General features: G+C 45.9%; 1 pseudogene; it reads left to right on the top strand.

Moving 5' to 3' along the window:
- Positions 1–685: 685 nt before the first annotated feature.
- LOC137640176 (methionine-R-sulfoxide reductase B1-like) overlaps positions 686–24,383 on the top strand; it is a 72,306-nt pseudogene continuing 48,608 nt past the window's right edge.

Below are 24,383 nucleotides of genomic sequence, written 5' to 3'. Positions count from 1 at the left end.
CTTGTAGGTTCGGTTAGGTTAGGAAGTTTTGGTTGGATGATGTTATACAAAGGCTCCTGAGTGAGAACTAAGCCAACTACCTGGACGTTCGTCCCTTCAAGACAACATTTTTGGAAAAATCTACTATAACTTCGTCGTGATAAGTATATTGTTGTGAGACATGTTCAAGAAAAGGGTAATATAAAGAGAACCGAAGTTAAGTCTACTGCTGGGTTTACTCTAAATTAAAACAAGTAAGGTTTCTTGGTAAATCGATAATACAAATTATAAGGTTGGAAGTAAAATAGATTTCAACATACACCAAAAATTATAATAAATAGAGCTAAAATATACATTAGAGTTGAATAAAAATTATATATTAGAGGGAAAAGGAGCCAAATGTTTTCTATGTAAAGGAGTGAACGAAGGTACTATTTCTTACGTTATTGGCTATCCTATGATACATCTTGAAGGAGATTTTAGTTTCGGTAGCACCCACATCAGAAAACATAGATGAATTAAAAGGTACTATTTAATTTTTTACAGATTTTTAATGTAAGTAAATTGATAATAGGAAAGAGTTAGTCAAGACCATGTTGGAAAAAAAAAATATCATCAAACAAATTTCAATACTGGTAAAAATAAGACGTTTAGGAGCCGTTGTAGGTACTACATACTACAGCTACTACTGTTGCAGTTGCATTTTTCTGGAATTTCGCTTTACATAAGACAAATTTAGACGGAATGTAGTGTGTATTGTGTAAGCCGTCCACGGTCCAGGTCTTTTACTATTGTTTCTGCTCTTGATCTTAGTTGATATCAACATAATGGCATTCTGTTCTTGGTTTAAAGAGGAGATATACCGAGATACATTCGAGCCGGGTAAGTTTTTTTTCTTGTAAGGTTAAATTGTTTAAGTAATGAATAATTATTTCGGTGGAAATTCGTGTTTCTAGTGTACTTTCAGGAGTTGAGTTATGGTGGTCGATTTTATTCACCAACACCACAAGATTACAATTGTTTAACATAAGTCAGCATTGAGATTGTTAAAAACATGAAAATTTATCAGAAAGACGCTAATGGCTTTGGAGGCTTTGAAATGCAAAGGTATAATTATGAATTTAACCAGGACCGAATTCCCGATATAAACACCTATTTGTTCTTATACCATGTACAAACAATCGTCCTTTAATTAAGAAGATTGGTATGAGCCTTTGTATATCAGCGGCTAGTTCCTCCCGTGTGGGTTAAAAATAGGGTTTCATTGTAGTGAATTACATGGCAATGTAACCTAGGAAAAAACTACTGTTTCTAATCGAAAAAATTACGCTCTCTTCGAAAATGACATTCGTTCCCGTCGCAAATTAATATTTTCAATATTAATCTTACCCGATGATCATGTAGCTGTCAACTCTGTTGCCCGACAGAAATCTACGGTCGGGATACGCCAGCGATCGCTATACAGGTGGGGGTGTACACAACAGCGCCATCTGTGAGCAGGTACTCACGTACTTCTTGTCAACAAGAACTCAATTTTTCCTCTGTCGTGCCACCGGCTAGACCTACTTGGATACGCTGTTGATTCTGGAGTTATTGTTCACGATTTGGTGATGTATTTGCTCTAGAGTTTAGCCTTCGCTATTCAGGAAGCTTTATCATTAGCATAGCAAGCTTTTGGAATTAATTTGATTTTATTATGGTGACGAAGAGAGTATGGACTCTCTTTCACTTTTAAATGGCCGACCCTTCCCTTAGACGGAAGTGTTGGTGTCGAAGAGAGTATAGACTCTCTTTCACTTTTTATACCCACCCTTCCCTTAGACGGAAGTGTGTTTAGGTTTTTGGTAATTTTGCTTAACAAAGTTATAGATTTATTTTATATCTCTCCGCCATTTATAGGCCTCTTCGATTACCATTTATTATTAACTTATAAAAATTAATTTTTATGTTTGTTTATATGCGACCTTTCCTAATAGTAGGCGGTCCTTACTTGGAACCGAAGTTAATTAACATTGAGCCCGTCATATCGTTTTTCCTGTTAAGAATTTATGCTATTTTAATTTTAATGTTTTTGAAAGAATTTCTTTGATAGTCTCGTACTGTTTTCAAAGTTGAACTAACGTTTTGTTTAGTCTCCGCAGTTGTTGACGTTCAGAACGTTCAACTTGCGCTCTATCGTTACGATAGAGAGAGAGTATTTCACGGTTTCACGTTGCAGTAAGAGTAAACCGATTCTAGCGTTTCGTTCATTCTTTCTTAGCTTAAATGGTTTTAATTCTAATAAAGGAACTTTTTTCAATATTAAACTTACCCGATAATCATGTAGCTGTCAACTCCGTTGCCCGACAGAATTCTATGGAGGGATACGCCAGCTATCACAATACTAGAAGGGGGTGTACTTACCAGCGCCACCTGTGGCCAGGTACTCAAGTACTTCTTGTTGACACCTCCTCAATTATTCCTCTGTCGTGCTTCCGGCAAGACGTTCTGGGATACGCTATGTTCTTGGAGTATTTTCACGACTTTGGTGAAGTATTTCTCTTTGATTTCGGCTGTTGCTTTACTGGAAACTTCTATATTAGCTTAGTTAGCTTTTGGAATTAATTTGATTAATTATGGTGACGAAGAGAGTATGAACTCTCTTTCACCTTTAAATGGCCGACCCTTCCCTTAGACGGAAGTGTTGGTGTCTAAGAGAGTATAGACTCTCTTTCTTAATTTTGCTTAACAAAAGTCAAGAGAGAGAGAGAGAGATAGAGACGGAGGGAGAAAGAGGAGGATAAACGTTTCATTCAAGCGAGTAACGTTGTTATCGTTTTTGCTCTTCTCCCTAGTCTCTTTAGGGGAAGAAGGTAAACGTTTCTAGAGTGATCTAGTGTTTAGTCTCTTTCCAGCCACTGAATTATTTATCTTTCATTAGATTTTTCTGTTACATTGTAATTCTGTTTTCGCAATTACTAACTTTTGAGAAAGGATAGAATTGCGTGTTTCAGGTACAAACCACTTAAAGTTTCGAGTTCAGTGAAATAAGTGCAAACAGAAAATCAAAGTGATAAGTGATTAGCGCAAAGTGTGTCAGTGTTGTGCGTGAGGGTACTTCTGTGCGCGCCAGTCGTCCTCCCAGTCCGGGACCTCTTGCAAGCTCCCAAGCCCAGGGGAGAAGCAATGTCGAAGGACAAAAGGGTTCAGCAGGCCTTGATCGGCGCACAGAAGTATCCTCGGTGGTTGTGGGCGTGTCTTACCGAGACCGTCACTCCCACCCGCAGACGATTGAGCCCTTATTTTGCTCGTCTGCAGAAGAAATATAGGGGAGAAAACGCTGGTCTCAGGTCTCAAGACCTCTTAAACGTAAATTCCAGACCTATGCCAGACGTACGAAGTTAGAGTTCAACAACCCGGATGCAGTCATTGGGTTAGCTCTGACTCTCCTCAGTCATCAGTTGAATGCACTCCGCCTAAGAGGAGTAAGGTTCTGCCGCAACAGATCTCTGCTGTTAAGGCTTTACCTCAGCAGACCTTAGTGTCTGCCGACCCCAAGTGGACTCTACTACAGTCCATGCAAGCACAGCTTTCGGACTTGATGCGTGAGTGTCGGGCTGAGAGTGTTGCGCCTCCGCCTCCGCCTACACTCCCTCCGCCTGCGCTCGCTCCGCCTGATCGCAGTACCACCTGCCAGGCGTACGATGTTGAGCCACGTTCTGAGTTTGCTGTTCCCAGTGGTGTTCAGCCTCCGCCTTCCTTAAGGCAACCTTTACAATGGGATCAGGAGGATTATACCTCTCTTCCTCCGCCTCCACTTGCTGCTCCACCAGTGATGCAACACTCGGTTGAGGTACAACAACCTCTCCCGTCCATGAGTCAGTCTCCTCAGCTCTCGCTGCAGCGAGCTCAACCCTCCACAAGGCAAGCACCTCAACACCTTAGCCTTGCGCCTCAGGAGCCTCAGCTTGCGAGACATTTACCTTGTTCTGCGCAGCCTCTACCTCATCGCGCTCCGCTCACACCACAGGAACTGGAACTTGCTACTCCGCTTCCGCCAACCGCTCAGCAAGCGCAACCCTTGGGTTCAACCACTCATGCTAGGAGTCAGCCTCCTCCACCCATGCGCCTTCCTTCTGCTTGTCTTTTATTCAGCCTTTGCAGACTGAGCCTCAGGTGTTCCCTCAACAGAGTCTTGAAGAGGAAACCACAACTATTGTTGTTCCAGCTCGTTCTGACTCTGCTGTTCAGCATACCTTACCTCCATTTTCAAACCTTCCCTTGAGGACTCTGTCATTTGGAGGGAGCCTTTAGCTGCATAGCCTCTTATGGACTTTTATTTAAGCATAACATGCTTCCAGGGAAGGTAATGGTTCCACTTCAGTCGCTAATCCCGTCTGTTACCACACCTGCTCCCATAGACCTTGAGCTGTGTTGCAAGACATGCAGTCCAAGCTTAGTCCTTGTTAGAGGATTTTTTGTTTACGGAGTCAATGTGTCACGGGGAAGACGTTCAACAACCAACAGAAGTGACTTGTTGTGACGCAGTGCGGCAACCTCAGCAACCCGATAAGGAGTTGTCTGTACGACCCAGACAGTCTAGACAGATTCGGGTTGTCACTGTACTTCCTCGCTTGCCCATGATTGACAGTTCACAGACTGTGCAGCAGTACCATGATCTTGTGTCCGGCTCCGTCAGACGACTGGCTTTTAAGAGCTCCCACAAGTCGTCGCTGTCTGGAGATTTTCAAATGGACTATGGATCTGACCAAGGAACTGGGCCTCCTGGTCAATTTTGAGGAGTCTCAGCTCGTCCCATCCCAGACCATTGTCTCCTTGGGTATGGATCTTCAGAGTCGAGCTTTTCGGACTTTTCCGTCGGCCCCAAGGATCTTCCAAGCCCTAGAATGCATCCAGAGCATGCTGAGAAGGAACCGATGCTCAGTCAGGTAGTGGATGAGTCTAACAGGGACACTTTCATCGCTGGCCCTGTTCATCGTGTTAGGGAGACTCCACCTCCCCCCCCTTCAGTATCATCTAGTTGCTCACTGGATAAAGGACATGACGCTAGAGACGGTCTCAGTTCCTGTTTCCGAAGAGAGGAGGTCTTCTCTCGCGTGGTGTAAGAACAGCTTTCTTCTCAAGGAAGTCTTTTTGGCTGTTCAGAAACACGACCGCCGTCTCCTCTCGGACGCATCAGACACGGGCTGGGGTGCGACTTTGGACGGACATGAATGCTTGGGAACATGGAATCAGGAGCAAAGGACACTTCACATCAATTGCAAGGAGTTGTTGGCGGTTATTCTGGCCTTGATAAACTTCAAGTCCCTCCAGCTTAACAAAGTGGTGGAGGTGGACTCTGACAACACCACAGCCCTGGCTTACATCTTCAAGCAGGGAGGGACTCTTTCGTGGAAGTTGTTCTAGATCGCAAGGGACTTACTCATCTGGTCTAAAGATCGAAAGCTAACTGGTAACGAGGTTCATTCAGGGCGGTATGAATGTCATGGCAGATCACCTCAGACGGAAGGGTCAGGTCATCCCCACAGAGTGGACCCTTCTCAAGAATGTTTGCAGCAGACTTTGGGCCCTGTGGGGTCAGCCAACCATAGATCTGTTTACTACCTCGATAACCTAGAGACTCCTGTTGTATTGTTCTCCGATTCCAGACCCAGCAGCAGTTCACGTGGATGCTTTTCTGCTGGATTGGTTCCATCTCGACCTGTATGCATTCCCGCCGTTCAAGATTGTCAACAGGGTACTTCAGAAGTTCTCCTCTCACAAAGGGACACGGCTGACGTTGGTTGGCTCCGCTCTGGCCCGCGAGAGAATGGTTCTTAGAGGTACTGCAATGGCTGGTCGACATTCCCAGGACTCTTCCTCTAGGAGTGAACCTTCTAAGTCTACCTCACGTAAAGAAGGTACACCCAATCCTCCACGCTCTTCGTCTGACTGCCTTCAGACTTTCGAAAGACTCTCAAGAGCTAGGGGCTTTTCGAAGGAGGCAGCCAGAGCGATTGCCAAAGCAAGGAGAACATCCACTCTCAGAATCTATCAGTCTCAAGGGGAAGTCTTCCGTAGCTGGTACAAGACCAATGCAGTTTCCTCAACCAGTACCACTGTAACCCAGATTGCTGACTTCCTGTTATATCTAAGGAAAGTAAGATCCCTTTCAGCTCCTACGATCAAGGGTTACAGAAGTATGTTGGCAGCGGTTTTCCGCCACAGAGGCTTGGATCTTTCCACCAACAAAGATCTACAGGACCTCCCTAGGTCTTTTGAGACCTCAAAGGAACGTCGGTTGTCCACTCCAGGCTGGAATCTAGACGTGGTCCTAAGGTTCCTTATGTCATCAAGATTTGAACCTCTCCAATCAGCCTCTTTTTAGGACCTCACATTAAAAACTCTTTTCCTCGTGTGCTTGACAACAGCTAAAAGAGTAAGTGAGATCCACGCCTTCAGCAGGATCATTGTTTTCACATCTGAAACGGCTACATGTTCCTTGCAGCTCGGTTTTTGCTAAACGAGCTTCCTTCACGTCCTTGGCCTAAGTCGTTCGAGATCCCAAGCCTGTCCAACTTGGTGGGGAATGATCTGAAGAGAGTACTTTGCCCAGTTAGAGCTCTTAGGTACTTTCTAAAAAGGTCTTAACCTTTACAAGGACAATCAGAAGCCTTATAGTGTGCTATCAAGAAACCTTCTTTTCCAAGTTCTAAGAACTCAGTTTCTTACTATTCAGGCTTCTGATTAGAGAAACACATTCTCATCTGAAGGAAGAAGACCTTGCTTTGCTGAAGGTAAGGACACATGAAGTGGGAGCTGTGGCTACTTCAGTGGCCTTCAAACAGAGCCATTCTCTGCAGAGTGTTATGGATGCAACCTATTGGAGAAGCAAGTCAGTGTTCGCATCATTCTATCTCAAAGATGTCCAGTCTCTTTACGAGTACTGCTACACCCTGGGACCATTCGTAGCAACGAATGCAGTAGTAGGCGAGGGCTCAGCCACTACATTCCCATAATCCCATAACCTTTTAACCTTTCTCTTGAATACTTTTTATGGGTTGTACGGTCGGCTAAGAAGCCTTCCACATCCTTGTTGATTTGGCGGGTGGTCAATTCTTTCTTGAGAAGCGCCGAGGTTAAAGGTTGTGATGAGGTCCTTTAGTATGGGTTGCAGCCCTGTATACTTTAGCACCTTTGAGTTGATTCAGCCTCCCAAGAGGAACGCTGCGCTAAGTAAGGAAGACGAACTTAAAAAAGAGGCAGAGTAACGGTTCAATTCGACTTCCTTACCAGGTACTTATTATTTCATTGTTATTTGAGATAACTGTTATATGAAATATGGGATACTTAGCTATCCTTTAATCTTGTACACTGGTTTTCACCCACCCCCCTGGGTGTGAATCAGCTACATGATTATCGGGTAAGTTTAATATTGAAAAATGTTATTTTTATTAGTAAAATAAATTTTTGAATATACTTACCCGATAATCATGATTTAATCGACCCTCCCTTCCTCCCCATAGAGAACCAGTGGACCGAGGAATAATTGAGGAGGTGTCAACAAGAAGTACTTGAGTACCTGGCCACAGGTGGCGCTGGTAAGTACACCCCCTTCTAGTATTGTGATAGCTGGCGTATCCCTCCATAGAATTCTGTCGGGCAACGGAGTTGACAGCTACATGATTATCGGGTAAGTATATTCAAAAATTTATTTTACTAATAAAAATAACATTTTATTTGGGAAACCTTTCAGTTTTTTTTCCTTTAACAAATAATATGTTTTAACGATATATATAATTGGGCTCATCTCTCAGGTTCTAAGTCAAGAGAGAGAGAGAGAGAGATAGAGACGGAGGGAGAGAGAGGAGGATAAACGTTTCGTTCAAGCGGGTAACGTTGTTCTCGTATTTTTTGCTCTTCTCCCTAGTCGCTATAGGGGAAGAAGGTAAAACGTTTCTAGAGTTTTATTCTTGTTCCCAGGCTTTATGCGGTGAGAGATTTTAAACGTAGTTTATTTGATCTTGTGTTTAGTCTCTTTTCCAGCCACTGAATTCTTTATCTTTCATTATGTTTTTCTGTTACTTTGTAATACTGTTTTCGCAATTACTACCTTTTAATGAAGGATAGGATTGCGTGTTTCAGGTACAAACCACTTAAAGTTTCGAGTTCAGTGAAATAAGTGCAAACAGAAAATCAAAAGTGATAAAGTGATAAGCGCAAAGTGTTACAGTGTTGCGTTCGAGGGTTCGTCTGTTCGTGCCAGTTGTTCACCTAGTCCGATACCTCTTACAAGCTCCTAAGCCCAGGGGAGAAGTAATGTCGAAGGACTTATGGGTTCCACAGGCCTTGATCAACGAACAGACGTTTCCCTCCGTGGTTTCGGGTGTATCTACACACGTTGCCGACGTGATCACCCCACCCACACAAAGACGAGAGAGCCCATTTATTCCTCGTCTGCGGAAGAGGTTTCTCGCAGAAACCATGGACCAAATCTTGCAGCTTTTAAGTGCAAGTCGGTCCCTTCCGCGCAAGTCCAACGGCCTAGGTGTAGCCACTGGGTCAGTTCGGACTTGCTGCAGTACGACAACTGCACACCTCCCAAGAGAGGCAAGGTGGTACCGCAACAGGCAGTAACTCCGTCTGTTGCCGCACCAGCGGTTTTAGACCCTCAGTCACAACGGACAGTAGCTCCGTTTGTTGTTGTCTTTCATAGACCCTAGTGGTCCATGCTGCAGACTATACAGTCTCAGCTTGCTCCTTCATGCAGGAGCATCATGCTGGAAGGTTGACAATGCACCTGTTAACCTACAACCCGCCGAGGTTGTGCGCTCAGCAGATACTGCGGCTGCCTGCTCCCACCCTCCACCTGTGAGAGCTCCACCACCGATGCGCAGTCCACCCTGCCAGACGCATGTTCTTGCTGCACCATCTGCTAACATGCGTGAGCTACCGCATCAGCAGTGGGAAGGTTCTGTAGAGCTGCCGGGTTCCAGCACTATGCGGCATTCTCCGCAGCCCATGCAGCATGCTCTGCATACCTTACAGCATGCTCCGCATACCATGCAGCATGCTCTGCATACCTTACAGCATGCTCCGCATACCATGCAGCATGAGCCGCATTCCTTACAGCATGCTCCGCATACCATACCGCATGCTCCTCAACCCACCGCAGCCCCTCCCACGCTCCAACACTCTGCTTTTGTTGTTTCCAGCTCCCACACTCCGACTGCGGAGAAGGTTGACGATGCACCCGTGGGCCTACACCTCCCACGGTTGTGCGCCCGGCATGGCTTCCTGCTCTCACACTCTTGTTGTGAGAGCTCCTCCACCCATGCACAAGTCAACCCTGCCAGATGTATGATGACTCCCACACACAGAGCACTCCGTTGCCGTGCGTGAGCTACCACAAGCTGCCGTGTTTTGACACGGTGTGTCAGCCTCCGCAACACACTGTGGTTACCGCCACTCGCCAGCAGCAAACTAGTCAGTCAGGAGTTGAGGCTTCCCCACACAACTTTGGTTGTTGCCAACTCACAAACTGTCATACAGTTACATGACGTTGCCTTCTGGTCTGCTACTTATACACCAGTGCTGTATGTCCTCACGCTCCTGTTGTGGTTGACAGTTCAGTTTTTGACAGTTCACAGACTGTCAAGCAGTTTCATACGTTGCCTTCTGGTCTGCTGCTTTTGCACCAGTGAAACCCTCACTGAGAGAACCTAGCTTTTCTCGGATATGGTTCCTGTAGTTGAGAAAGTGCTGTTCTCCCTCCTTCTGATATTCCCTTGAGGACTCTGTCATTTGGAGAGGAGCCTTAAGCTGCTTAGCCTCCTATGGACTTTTATTTAAGCATAACATGCTTCCAGGGAGGGTAAATGGTTCCGCTTCAGTCGCTAACCCCGTCTGTTGCCACACCTGCTCCCATAGACCTTGGGCTTTGTTGCAAGACATGCAGTCCAAGCTTAGTCCTTGATAGAGGATTTTTTACGGAGTCAGTGTGTCACTGGGAAGACGTTCAACAACCAGCAGAGTTGACTTGTTGTGACGCAGTGCGGCAACCTCAGCAACCCGATAAGGAGTTGTCTGTACTACCCAGACAGTCTAGACAGTTTCGGGTTGTCGCTGTACTTCCTCGCTTCCCCATGGTTGACAGTTCACAGACTGTGCAGCAGTACCATGATCTTGTGTCCGGCTCCGTCACGCATCCACCAGTGCGACCGGATTCAGCGAGTCAGACGTTGCCCACTCCGTTGCCGTTTCCTCATCAGTTTCGGATGAGGAACCCTCTGATGAGGACATGGCTGAACGAGAGGATCAATCCCCAGCCCTGCTATCCATCCAGAAGATGCTGAAGAAGGAATACGGCCCTGTCAGGCTGTGGATGAGTCTGGTTAGGACACTGTCATCCGTGGTGCATTTGGTGTCACTTGGAAGACTACACCTCCGTCCTCTTCGGTTTCATCTAGCTCTTCACTGGAAAAGGACAAGACGCTACAAGCGGTCTCGATCCCGGTTTCCGGAAGATAAGTCTGGTCTAACCTGAGGAAAGGACTTTATCAACCTTTTATAGGGTCTTCCCCTGACTGTTCAGACTCCCAACCACGTTCTCTTCTCAGACGCATCGGACGTAGGCTGGGGTGCGACCTTAGGCGGTAGGGAATGCTCGGGATTATGGAACTCGCGTCAAAGGACAATGCATTTTAACTGCAAGAAGCTTCTGGCAGTAAGTCTGACCTGGAAAAGCTTCAGGTCTCTCCTTCAAGACAAAGTAATGGAGGTCAACACGGACAACTCCCTGCTTTGATGTTCATCTCCTAGCAAGGAGGGACCTACTCTCTGACATGGTGCGAGTTCGCTAGTGACCTCCTCTCCTGTTCAACAGGTCTTGACTTTTCACTAGTAACAAATTTCTTCCAAGGCAACTTGAATGTCTTAGCAGTTTGTCTCAGTAGGAAGGGACAATAATTCCAACATATTGGACCCTCCACAGAGATGTATGCAAGAGACTTTGGGTCACTTGGGGCCATCCAACCATGGATCTCTTCGCAACCTCGATGTCCAAGAGGCTCTCAACAGACCCAGCAGTGGTTCTTTTAGATGCCTTTCTACTAGATTAGTCTCATCTAGATCTATATGCATTCCCTCCGTTCTAGTTTGTCAACAAGGTACTGCAGAAGTTCGCCTCTCACGTTGGGACAAAGTTGACACTAGTTGCTTCCCTCTGGCCCGCGAGAGAATAACTTACCGAGGTACTTCGATGGCTAGTAGACGTTCCCAGAACTCTTCCCCTAAGGGTGGACCTGCTACGTCTGCCACGCGTAAGAAGGTACTCCAAGGCCTCCACGCTCTTCGTCTCACTGCCTTCAGAGTATCGAAAGACTCTCGAGAACTAGAGGTTTTTCGAAGGAGGCAACCAGAGCGATTGTTAGAGCAAGGAGAACATCCACCCTTAGAGTCTACCAATCGAAGTGGGGAATCTTCCTAAACTGGTGCAAGTCAGTATCCGTATCCTCGACCAGTACCTCTGTAACTCAAATAGCTGACTTCCTCTTATATCTGAGAAAAGAGCGATCTCTTTCAGCTCCCACTTTCAAGGGTTACAGAAGCTTGTTGGCATCAGTCTTCCGTCACAGAGGCTTAGATCTTTTTAACAATAAACAGGACCTCCTTAAGTCTTTTGAGACCACGAAGGAGCGTCGTTTGGTTACACCTGGTTGGAATTTAGACGTGGTTCTAAGATTCCTTATTTTAGACAGGTTCGAACCACTTCAATCAGCCTCCCTGAAAGATCTCACCTTTAAGACTCTTTTCCTGATATGCTTTACCAGCTAAAAGAGTCAGTGAGATTCATGCCTTCAGCAAGAACATCGGATTTTCATCCGAAACGGCTACATGTTCTACATCTTGGTTTTCTAGCCAAACACGAGCTGCCTTCTCGGCCTTGACCAATATCGTTCGTTATTCCAAACTTATCGATATGGTTGGAAAGGAACTAGAAAGAGTATTATGTCCTGTAGAGCTCTTAAGTTCTTTTTTTTTAAAAAACCTTTATGTGGCCCGTCTGAAGCTTTATGGTGTTCAGTTAAGAATTCATCTTTGCCTATGTCAGAGAATTCTTTATCCTATTATTTTCAGACTGTTAATACGAGAAGCTCATTCCCTTCCGAATGAGGAAGACCAAGCTTGGCTGAAGGTAAGGACACACGAAGTTAGAGCTATCACAACTTCCGTGACCTTTTAATAAAATAGATCTCTGCAAAATATTTTCGACGCAACCTTTTGGAAAAGCTAATCAGTGTTCGCGTCTTTTATCTTAAGAATGTCCAGTCTCTTTACGAGAACTGCTACACTCTGGGACCATTCGTAGCAACGAGTGCAGTAGTGGTGGGGGCTCCACCACTACAATTCCCTAATTCCAGAACCTTTTTAATCTTTCTCTTGAAATATTTCTGGGTTGTCCGGAAGGCTAAGAAGCCTTCCGCATCCTGGTTGATTTGGCGGGTGGTCAAATTCTTTCTTGAGAAGCGCCTAGATTAGAGGTTGTGATGAGGTCTTTTAGTATGGGTTGCAGCCCTTAATACTTCAGCACCTAGGAGTCGCTCAGCATCCTAAGAGGATCGCTAGGCTCAGTAAGGAAGACATACTTAAAAAGGCAGAGTAATGGTTCAAGTCGACTTCCTTACCAGGTACTTATTTATTTTATGTTTGTTATTTTGAATAACTGCTAAAATAAGATACGGGATACTTAGCTTCTTTGTTAACATGTATGCTGGTCTCCACCCACCACCCTGGGTGTGAATCAGCTACATGATCATCGGGTAAGATTAATATTGAAAAATGTTATTTTCATTAGTAAAATAAATTTTTTAATATACTTACCTGATGATCATGAATTTAAGGACCCGCCCTTCCTCCCCATAGAGAACCAGTGGACCGAGGAGAAAATTGAGTTCTTGTTGACAAGAAGTACTTGAGTACCTGCTCACAGATGGCGCTGTTGTGTACACCCCCACCTGTATAGCGATCGCTGGCGTATCCTGACCGTAGATTTCTGTCGGGCAACAGAGTTGACAGCTACATGATCATCGGGTAAGTATATTCAAAAATTTATTTTACTAATGAAAATAACATGTTTCAGAAATATATATACATCTATATCCTCCAATAATGGGGGACCCCAGTGGGAACTCGGGGTTTTGGGTGGGGAAAACATACTGGGGAATCAATATATAAACGTAAAACAAGCCTTTTCTTCTCTATACATTACCTTCTTGAAATTATAATAGCCGGAGGAAAATACAAAACAGTATATCTGGATAAACTTTGGAGGCGCCGTTACAAATATTGTGGCATGAAAAAATACAGTAACCAGTGCTGCCAACGTCCGATGTAGATCAAATGTTATTTTGTGACCTGTCATACTACTAGGCTAGGTTAGGTGGGTTTGTTAGGTTCTGTGCCCTTTTTGTACTTTTTATATATTGAGTAAAACTTATATGGAGAAATTATTTAATATATGGAAATATCTATCATTACTATCTTTAGTAATGTCAACGTGCTGTTGGTAACTCTGTGTACCATGCGTTAACGTTGGTAACACTGTGTATTATTGGTAACGTTGCTAATGTTATCGTTCGTTCGTAAGAGAAGTGACACCGTGCATCTCAAAGTTATCCGAATTGGTTGATCTGTTTGTTTCCGATTGAAATGAACATCAAATTCGCTTAATTCACGTTATTTACTATAGGAAAACAATTATATTCCGTTTCCCCAGTATGTTTTCCCCACCCAAAACCCCGAGTTCCCACTGGGGGTCCCCCATTATTGTAGGATATAGATGTATATATATTTCTGAAACTATTCATTTGCGATGGAAACGAGTGTCATTTTTTAAGAGATCGTAATTTTTTCTATAAGAAACAGTAGTTTTTTTTCCTAGGTTACATTGCCATGTAATTCACTACAAAATTACCAAAAATAGACATCAACTAAGCTAAACTTTCGGTAAAGTTGTACTGTATTACAGATTCTCATTTCGAACTTAAAATATGTTTTCCTGTAGTAAATGACGTGATTTGACCTTCATTTCAACCGCAAACAAACAGAACAACCAGTTCGACTAACTTCAAGTAGCCGAACGGGTTGCTGTTGTTGTGGTTGAAATGAAAGTGAAAACCGGTTAAATCACGTTATTTGCTACAGGAAAACATATATTTTCTGTTAAAATGTTTGAATATAATGACTTTTGTTCCAATTCCGTCAATATAATGACTTTTGTTCCAATTCCGTCCTCACTTCACTCATCAAGAATGTACTTACTACGCACTCTAACATTAGCACTGTTACACTAACTTTCGCTGACATTGCTAACATTAGCAATGCTGCGCTAACTTACGCTGACTTTGCTAATGTTAGCAATGCTGCGCTAATATTAGCAATGCATAAATAATGTGTGTTTTTATTAATTTACATACAAAAGGATACAGAACTTAACAAACCCACCTAACCTAACATAGTAGTTCCCAGGTCACAACCCCTAACCAGGGGCAAGCCCCCGGACCCCCTTCCCAGGTCACAACCCCTAGCCAAGGTTCTACCTGCAAATATATAAAATTAAAGAAATTAACGACTTACTTTTATGACCGTGACGATTAAACTTGTGGGTCACCGGGGTGTTGAGACTGTGACGTCCTAACTTTTGTATATCCACATCGATGTTTCTTCTTTGTCTTAGCATAGTACTGCACTTGGGACACTGTAAACGATGGGCTATTACATTACAAGATTAAAAAAAAATTATCAGTATTGGAATTCACCGAAATGCTTTCAATTATGGATTTCTGCAGTCGTTTCTATAACTTTCATCATAAAATAGGCAAAAAGACATCACTTGAACTAACAAAGCTCTGATTTGGACAAAGATTTTCACGGAAAAGAATTTGTTGGAAGGTGGGGGTTGGGAAGTATCTAGGAGGATTAATACTACTGGAGATGCCCTGACTCAGAATTCTTTCCTGAACCCGTGAGGGCAGGGTTTGGCCAGATTCACCCCTTCAAACTGTCAAATCTCAATCCCAAGTTAATCCTCCGACAGTGTACTGGTACTTAGTCTGTTTTACTCAGAACTTTATTTTTAGCTGATAACTATTTACTTGTGCTATTTTATTACCGATGGTCCCTTCCTGTAATACTTTAAAAAAAAAAAAATAATAATGTTAAACTTGTTGCTCAACTTATTGGTGAATCAGTTACAAACTCCATGGAATAATGAACTACAGTAAAGTCGTTGACCTTTATGGCCGTCTTTGGATGACATTAAACACAGCTTGTGATAATCTCACAACTGTTGTTACTGATTTTTGCCTAAAGGCAGGAAACTGATTTTTTTCGTACAACCAAGAGCAGCACAGGAAGGAGACATCGCTAATGAAAGCACAATAAGGGTTACCGTCTCTAAACAAAGGTCTGAATAGAACTGACTACAAATTCCAATACAGTGACAGAGATTAACTTGAAGGATCAAGAACTGACAGTTCGAAGGGTAAAAACCTGGCTTCCCTTAATCCGGGTCAGGGCATCTCCAGTTATTTTTCCTCCAAGGGAAGTATTAACCCCCCCCGTGCAAACTTACCATACGCATGGGTTCGTGATGGGTTAACGGAAAAACAACGGAGTCTAGAGAGTAAACATTAATGAACTAGAATGGGAAACTTATCCAGATCAAGTATTTATGTGGAATCTGGGTGTGACAAGGTAATAACAAAATGTATAAAAGTAAAATAGCAAGATAAAATCGAGTGTATGATAAATAATATTTAGTGGGAATATAAAATGAGGTGATTTTATAAGATATCGGATAATAAAACGAGTAATTCTTGGGTCAAACGTAATATGTATACGAGGGTATTACAAAAAAGGAATGGTATAGTTGTACTCGATCAAGAAAAATACTTGATTAAAGCGGGTGAAGTTGAATATTTAAACGAGACGGTTAAAAGGAAAATGGGGAGGGATTATATGAGAAGAAATAATCCTATTGGTGGATACGGAGTCTATGCGCAGAAGGTCGAAAGTTGCTATGTACAAACGAACAAACGAGAGCGGCTACAGCCGATCCGTAGAATGTCAACGAATAAATTAAAAACACTGCTAATGTTAGCATGTTACGCTAGCATTGCTAATGGCACCTCAATATTACCGTATTTTTTCATGGGTTTATTATACATCCAAGAAGGTAATATATAGAGAAGAAAAGGCTTTTTTTTACCATTATATACCGTTTCCCCAGTATGTTTTCCCCACCCAAAACCCCGAGTTCCCACTGGGGGTCCCCCATTATTGGTGGATATAGATATATATATATTTCTGAAACTATTCATTTGCGACGGGAATGAGTATCATTATCGAAGAGCGGAATTTTTTCTATAGAAAAAATAGTTTTTTCCCTAGTTCACATTGCCTTGTAATACACTACAGTAATACCAGACTTTCCCCCCCTTAGCCTAACCTACAAGCCGTGTCCTTACCTACTTACCTAACGGGGGGGCTAAGACCCCCCTGCAACCCCCTTTACACTGCTGTATCCTAAGTTAGCTGTAATCAAACATACTAGTGGCCGCTATCGTACATACACCCCGATTGGTAAATACTGTATACAGTATGATGCTTTAATTACTAGCGAAACTAGAATTTTCTGTAAAATTATCATTACAGACAGGAAAATTTTTTAACAGAAAATATGTTTTCCTGTAGTAAATAACGTGATTTAACCAGTTAACCTTCATTTCAATCGCAAGCAAACAGAACAACGAGTTTGACTATTTCGTTTCACTAATATTAATATCAGTGACTACACTCACTAAATCTGATATGATTGAAATGAAGTAATATTCAGTGAAATCACATTATTTACTACAGGAAAACATACTATTTTTTGTTAAAATTTTTTCACCCTAAGTTTAATGGTTCTTGCATCGCCGTGCACTCACTTGGCTCGCAAAAAAATAAAAACATCAAGCTTTGTATTTACTGGCAAGCAGTAATGTTGCCCTGTGCATGCTAACATGAATGATTGATTGTTTCTTCTTAGATAATTAGGGTACAGTATTCCCGGATAGTTTTTTTTTTTTGATCGCGAAAAAAAAAAATCAATCTCCCATGTGCTGGTAAGCAGTACATTATTTCTTGGTAATTATTCGACAGACTTTTGTAAATCTAAAAGTCACAGATCCTAAAATTCAATAAAAACAAATTAATGACTTACTTTATGACCTGGCTGTTGAAAGTGCTCCTCTTCCCTTAAGATAACCAAGAACGACACTTCGGGCACTGTAATTTTTGTGGTATGACATTATGAGCTTTTAGAAACTTGTTAACTGCACTTGGTGACACACATAAAAAGGATTTGGAAAGGACTAAAATGAAGCACTTGAAGTGATAACAAAGGAAGGGAGAAATAAAACCCCCCTATATAAGTTTTCATACGTACGTGTACGGAATTGGGTAACGGAAACATCAGTGTAACAGTACGGCGTCTGTAAAGTAAACTTGAAGGGTAAACTCATTCAGGGAAAGTATTTACTATGTGAAAACTAAATGTAATACGGCAATAACAGGGAAAAAAAAGAAATGACGAGCAATCAGTAAGATAAAGTGAACGAAGGAATGAATAGTATTTGTTCCGTAACTTGAATACAAACCTACGCTATTTATTATGGATATTACTTTAGGTGAAACTGAAAGGACGAGCCATTAAAATGTTAGTGAGGATTAACTACCCATCCTGCTAGTTAGGGGTTTGGGTAGGGGGTAGCTTGCTACCACTTCCGCTCACACATCTGTGATTTAGCTCACTTTACTTTTGGCTTGGATGGAGACTGGTTGTTACCGCTCTTCCGTCTCGCCCATTTTGGACTGCCATTAATTTTTGTCTTGACTTACATTTTTGTGTGTATATACATATATACAGCATATATATATATATATATATATATATATATATATATATATATATATATATATATATTTGTTCCGTAACCGAAATACAAACCACGCTATTTACAAAGGGTTATTACTTTTAGCGTAGCTGAAATGGCGAGCCATTAGAATTTAACGAGGGTGTATTACCCCCGCGCTAGTTAGCGGGGGGGTAGGGGAGTGGTAGCTAGCTACCCCTCCTCCCCCTCACACACAGGTGAATACTCACTTTCACTTTTGGCTCGGACTGTGACAGACGTCTCTGTCTTGGTCCTCGCTTGGCAGCCATTGTCTGTTTTGTCTTTACTTAATCGCTTACTTTTCTTTTACTCAATATATATGTAAACACGTTTTCATGTTTGTATATATATTTGAGTATAGAAATAAGTAAGTTTCCTTTTCAGATGTGTGTGTGTAGTGTACGATATCTACGTGGAGGCCTCGGCAGTTAGGCCACCACGGCCTAATTTTATGGGTTGCGATCGAGTTTGACTTCGGTCTTTCTCTCTCTCTCTCTCTTGAGGTCGTTCACCCTTTTACTATGTTTTACTACGCCCTTGTAGCTTCCTTCCCGTGTGGGTGGGGTTGCTACGCCGTACATTTTGTTTCAATTAGTTTATGAATCTAATTGTAGTTGTTAATTTTTCAGCTTGTAGAACGATTCCTTTCGGGGTTTTCGTTTTTTTCTTTAGTGTTCATTCATTTTTAAATTACATAATTACATAATTATAATTGTTATAATTCTGTTTTGGTTACAGCTCTCCTTCCGCGAGTGTAAGTGGTTGTGAGGGCACGTGCCTGTTGTGTAATTCTTGTTCCTTTTCCTCGGGATTCCTCTTCGGAGCCTTCCCGGGGGAATGAATGTGTACTAATATTATTTGTTTTTATTTTTTACAGTTACCGATCTAGTTCGTTTCTGTAATATAGCAACGGTGTGAGCTGTCTGGTTGAGTCCTGGGGATTCGGCTGTTGCTGCCTCCCCCCTTGTATTGTCGTCAGGGGCGTGTCTCCTTCTACTGGTAGTACTCCCGTGTCGACGGACAGCTCTCCAGTTCATTTTAGAACAGTCAGGAGGCTTGCCTCCTTGGGCGGATAACTTTCCTTCCGAGGGAAGTTTTTTCCTGTCCAGGCTTGAGCTTTTCCTCTTTTGGGGGGTTCTTCTCTTGCCTTTTTTTCGTGCGACTATGCTCTTGGTGCTGAGCGGTCGCACCTGCAGTTTCGCTCAAGGGGCTGGGCAACTGCAGGAGCTCCTCTTCGGAGGATTGCCCCTTTTAGGTCACTGGCTGACCAGTCTCTTCCACGAAGTGTTTCTCTTTCGTTCGCGAGAGAGTACACTCATAGAGACTCCTCTTCGGAGGTTTCTTCTGTTGCTGTTGCTGTTGGCCTCCCTCGCCGTAAGGCCCTCCGTCCGCCTCGTCGTAAGGGCCTCTCATCTCCCTATAAGGGTGCTTGAGGCGCCTTTTTGAATCTCCGTTTGCAGCCTACAACTTCTTTTTCTCGATCTTCCGTCTTGGTGCAGATGGACAGCAGTCTAATCTCGTCTTCCGACGGGCAACGGTCTTCCCGACGGACAACGGTCTTCCCGACGGACAGCGGTCTTCCGACGGACATCAGTCTCCCGGCGGACAACGATCCCTTCGGGGCTAAGGGTTGCCCCCACGGGGGTTCTTCCCTTGCGTGTCAGGGTTTCCCTGCGCGCCCTTCTGTTCGTCAGCGCTCTCCTGTTCGTCAGCGCTTTCAAGATGATCTTCCCTGCGGTTCCTGTTACGTGCCCTGTGCGCCCACGTTCGCCCTCGCGATCTAGAACTTCGGTTCAGGTCGGGGTCAAGGACTCTTCTTCTTTGCACAGGCTTCCACGCGTAGCCTTCTGCTCGTCAGCGATCATCAGCTCGTCAGCGATCATCAGCTCGTCAGCGATCATCAGCTCGTCAGCGATCATCAGCTCGCCAGCGATCGTCAGCTCGTCAGCGATCATCAGCTCGCCAGCGATCTCCGGATCGCCCACGTGTGTTACAGCTGGCACGCCAACGTTCTCCAACACTTCTGAAGGAACATGGTTCGCCAGCTACTAGCTCAACTGCGGATGCTGATCGCCATCGCGCGACCCTCAACTGCAGATGCTGATCGCCATCGCGCGACCCTCAACTGCGGATGCTGATCGCCATCGCGCGACCCTCAACTGCAGATGATGATCGCCATCGCGCGACCCTCAACTGCGGATGCTGATCGCCATCGCGCGACCCTCAACTGCAGATGATGATCGCCATCGCGCGACCCTCAACTGCGGATGCTGATCGCCATCGCGCGACCCTCAACTGCAGATGATGATCGCCATCGCGCGACCCTCAACTGCGGATGCTGATCGCCATCGCGCGACCCTCAACTGCGGATACTGATCGCCATCGCGCGACCCTCAACTGCGGATACTGATCGCCATCGCGCCATCGCACAACCCTGAACGATTGCCCGCTTACGCATGCTGCTCCTCATCGCACAACCCTGAACGATCGCCCTCTTGCGGATGCTGATCACCATCGCACCCTTTCACGCGATCATTCACCTGCGCATGCTGCTCGCCATCGCACAACCCTGAACGATTGCCCGCTTACGCATGCTGCTCCTCATCGCACCACCCTGAACGATCGCCCTCTTGCGGATGCTGATCACCATCGCACCCTTTCACGCGATCATTCACCTGCGCATGCTGCTCGCCATCGCACAACCCTGAACGATTGCCCGCTGACGCATGCTGCTCCTCATCGCACCACCCTGAACGATCGCCCTCTTGCGGATGCTGATCACCATCGCACCCTTTCACGCGATCATTCACCTGCGCATGCTGCTCGCCATCGCACAACCCTGCACGATTGCCCGCTTACGCATGCTGCTCCTCATCGCACCACCCTGAACGCTCGCCCTCTTGCGGATGCTGATCACCATCGCACCCTATCACGCGATCATTCACCTACACATGCTGCTCGCCATCGCTTACCGCCAGCGATCTTCTTCACCTACGCGGCAGCACGATCCCTCGCCGTCACGCCCATTCGCCTGCGCGCCCGCGCGATCGCTCGCCTGCGCGCCCGCGCGATCGCTCGCCCGCGCGATCGCTCGCCTGCGCGCCCGCGCGATCGCTCGCCTGCGCGCCCGCGCGACCGCTCGCCTGCGCGCCCTCGCGACCGCTCGCCTGCGCGCCCGCGCGACCACTCGCCTGTGCGCCCGCGCGACCATTCGCCTTTGCGCGACTGTTCGCCCTCGCGCGACCATAGTTCGCGGCGAATTCCACAGCCGGTGGTAGCAGCAGGGACGCGTGCTCCTAGGCGGCACTCGGGATCACCTCCATCCAAGCACAGGTTGGTAGTGCAGGACGAAGACAGGTCAGTACAGCATTCTTCCCACCTTCTTTTCAGGCAGGAACCGTCGTGTCCTCTCCAAAGGATCGCCCGATCCCTTTCACCTTAGCGAGGATTTCGGACTCTGTGTCCTTGGAGCAGCAGACATGGTTTGATCCGCTGGCACGGGCGTTAATGAGGTTTATGAAACCAGCACTCACCGGCCAGGGTAACAAACCAGCGGCTGTCTCTCCTACGCTGAAGAGAAAGAGAGGAGTGGACTTCGTGGTGACTTCCCCCAGGGCGAAGTTGGTTCCCAAGAGGTCGGTCTCGAGGGTCCCCTCTCCTGCACGAGTACTCTCTCCTTCTCCCGCCCTGGAAGGATTTTTGGCGGGGGGGCTTTCCGTTGAAGATTTCTCCATCGGACAAGGGGTGACTGCTTACCTCTTCCTCTGGGAGCTTACCAGGTTCTTTCCCTCCTCGGTTACGGCCCGAGGTTTGGTTCAAGGAAGCTACAGGAAGATCAAGGGTACTTTCCTCCTCTCGAGCTCAGGCACCTTGGCCTTTCGTCGTTAAGTATCTACTTGCGGACAAGCTCGATGTTTTACCATCTGGACGCGCTGACTGAAGGCTTCATTCGGGTGTCTCATCTGTGGAGGTCAACGACCTCAGACACCCTTCCATCCTTGAGAAGAGTTTTGTCTTTGCCCAAGGACAGAGACTTAGACGTCTGCTGTGCGGAGTAAATCGACTTCCGGTTTCACTCCTCCAAGGCGCTTTCTTCCAGACTCTGCAGGGCTCCAGCTCCCTTTTCTTTCAACCACGTCGGCCCAAGTTATCGGCTACGACAACTGGGACAAGGTGTCCAATTGCAGTTTCCTCCTGTCAGGAACAGATGGCACGGGAGACTCCCCCGGGGGGGCATAGTCCTAAAAGGAGTTCACGAACTCTAGGATTGCAGGTTTTTTCGCTGGGAGGATGCTTAAGGTTACTCATCCGAATGACAGCTTCCCGATGCCCATTCCCGCACAATCTCTGTGAGTAGCCAAGGATATCGCGCCTGCCGTCTCTGTCAGCGAATTCAGTGTCTCTGAACCTCTATGCCATAGCATCAGCAGAGTTGCCCGGTTGGGCAGAATGATCCATACCTTAGGCGAAGGTCTTCCTTAGGATCATCGACGGCTTCACCCCCGGCCCCCTCAGTCGATCCTTTCTTGTAAGGAAGGATCTGAGAGGGGATGTCCATAGTCGACCTCTCAGCCCTGATCAAGTTTGTCGAACAAACTTCGGCCAGCGTAGACCAGCAGAATCGATCAGACTGGTAACGAGGCGACAGGACTCCTTTAACCCTGGATCGGAAGGACGGGTACTTTCAGTTTCCATTCCATCCATCTTCCAGGGTGCTCGTCGAATTCAGCCTAAACTGCAAGTATTCCTGCTTATGATGCAGTGTGGCTATCCCGCCGTGGCATAGCAGGTTTGTTTCCCCAGAGAACTCTCCCTGCCTTCCTCTTGGCCGCTCAGGTGCAGACTTCCGCCTCCTCTGCTGTTTGGAGGGCTGGTCAACTCCGGTAGGCTCGGGTTTCGACCTTCTTCAGCGCCGGGAAAAGCTTCCGAATGCTGACCATGAGTGTGGGCTCATGGTATTTTGCTTGGAGCCTTCTCTTCCTCTGCCTCAACATCTGGAGTATCTGGCCATGATATTGAGTCAACCGCCTTACCACGTTGGAAACCCCGCTTCTCGTCCTTCCAGCAAGGTTAAGCAACGTCGGTACTTGGATGGGTGACCACCTGGGGACGCCAGATTCTGTTACCACATCCTCCGAGCCTTCCTTTCGGTTCACCGTGGCAAGACTGAGGAGAGTCGCAGTACCTGTTCTCAGTCAAGCAGAGTTTTCAGCCCTACCTTGGAACGTTTCCTAGTTCTTCTTTCCTCATTGACCCGTTTATAGTCCGAACGGTCGCCTCAGGATAAGTTCCATATGGGGCGATCCAAGTTCCGGTGGCTTCAGGCAATGTTTAACCGGACTCCCTGGCCCTATGGGACCAGCGGAACTATTAAACCTACAATGGGTGTTGACCTATGGAGCCTCTTGATGGTAGTGGATATTCTCGTCCTTTCCCCACATTCTTGATGCGGTTCTCGGACTCGTCAAAGGAAAGGGGGGGGGGCATGTTCCGGTCCAGGCCTATGGTCAAGACCTGAAGGATACCTCTCCATCATTCAGGCAGGCTTAAGGGCCTTAGTCTGGCCCCTCTTCAGATCCTACCGCTCCTGCCAAGTCGCCCCGTTGCGTGTCGACTTCATGCTAACCAGCAGGGGACGCATTTTCACACCTTCACATCTTGCAGTAGAGATATCGGGATGATTGAGATTCTCTCAATTCCACCATCGGCTCTCTCATTCCAGGCAGGGGAATGTTTCTCTCAGACTATCCGAGCAGAGCCTCATAGAGAGAGTGTACCTAGGGGTCTTTGACCTTGGGTAACCAGCAAGTGCTGGTCTGGGGGACCTGATCGCGACAGCTTGGAACCTCAAGCTTCCGCTAGTTTTCCCCCCAGTCTCAGACCCCGAGACTCTGGCAAGATGCATTCCGGTGATGGTGGGACAACTTCGACGCCTGCGTCTTCCCTCCTTTTTGTCTGCGGACAATGGGTCTCAACAAAACCAGGTTGTCTGTCAACCTTTCAATGGGAGAGCTCCACTGGGACTATGTGCAGAACGGTTTCTGGACCCTCTGCTTCCCCTGACGGAACTCCCGGGAGAGCTTCTCCCACGGCGCAGACTACTCAAGCAACCACACTGCGACATCTCTCCCGAACCGGGGCGTCGCTTCGGCTTCATGCCTGGAGACACTACGCTTCCTCCTCTAGAAGAGACAACCCGCTACAGTCGCGGTACGGAGGTCGCGTCATCTGCGATAGTCATCCACAGGGGTCTCCCAGGCAAAGTGAAGAGTCTAAGGTGGTTGGTGCCGTGGGAGATATACCTCTTCCCGTGAGGCCTCTTCTCCAGCAATAACGGTCTTATTGCCTTTCGGCGGGAGGAAACTCCTTTCCGCTCTTGGCAATGAAGCCTGTCGCTCAGCCTTTCCCTGACCTTCAGGCTTAAAG

This window comes from Palaemon carinicauda, chromosome 4 (genome assembly GCF_036898095.1).
Source record: "Palaemon carinicauda isolate YSFRI2023 chromosome 4, ASM3689809v2, whole genome shotgun sequence".
Lineage (NCBI taxonomy): Eukaryota > Metazoa > Arthropoda > Malacostraca > Decapoda > Palaemonidae > Palaemon > Palaemon carinicauda.
The sequence above is the reverse complement of the archived record's forward strand: the minus strand, read 5'-3'. Positions and strand labels throughout refer to the sequence as shown.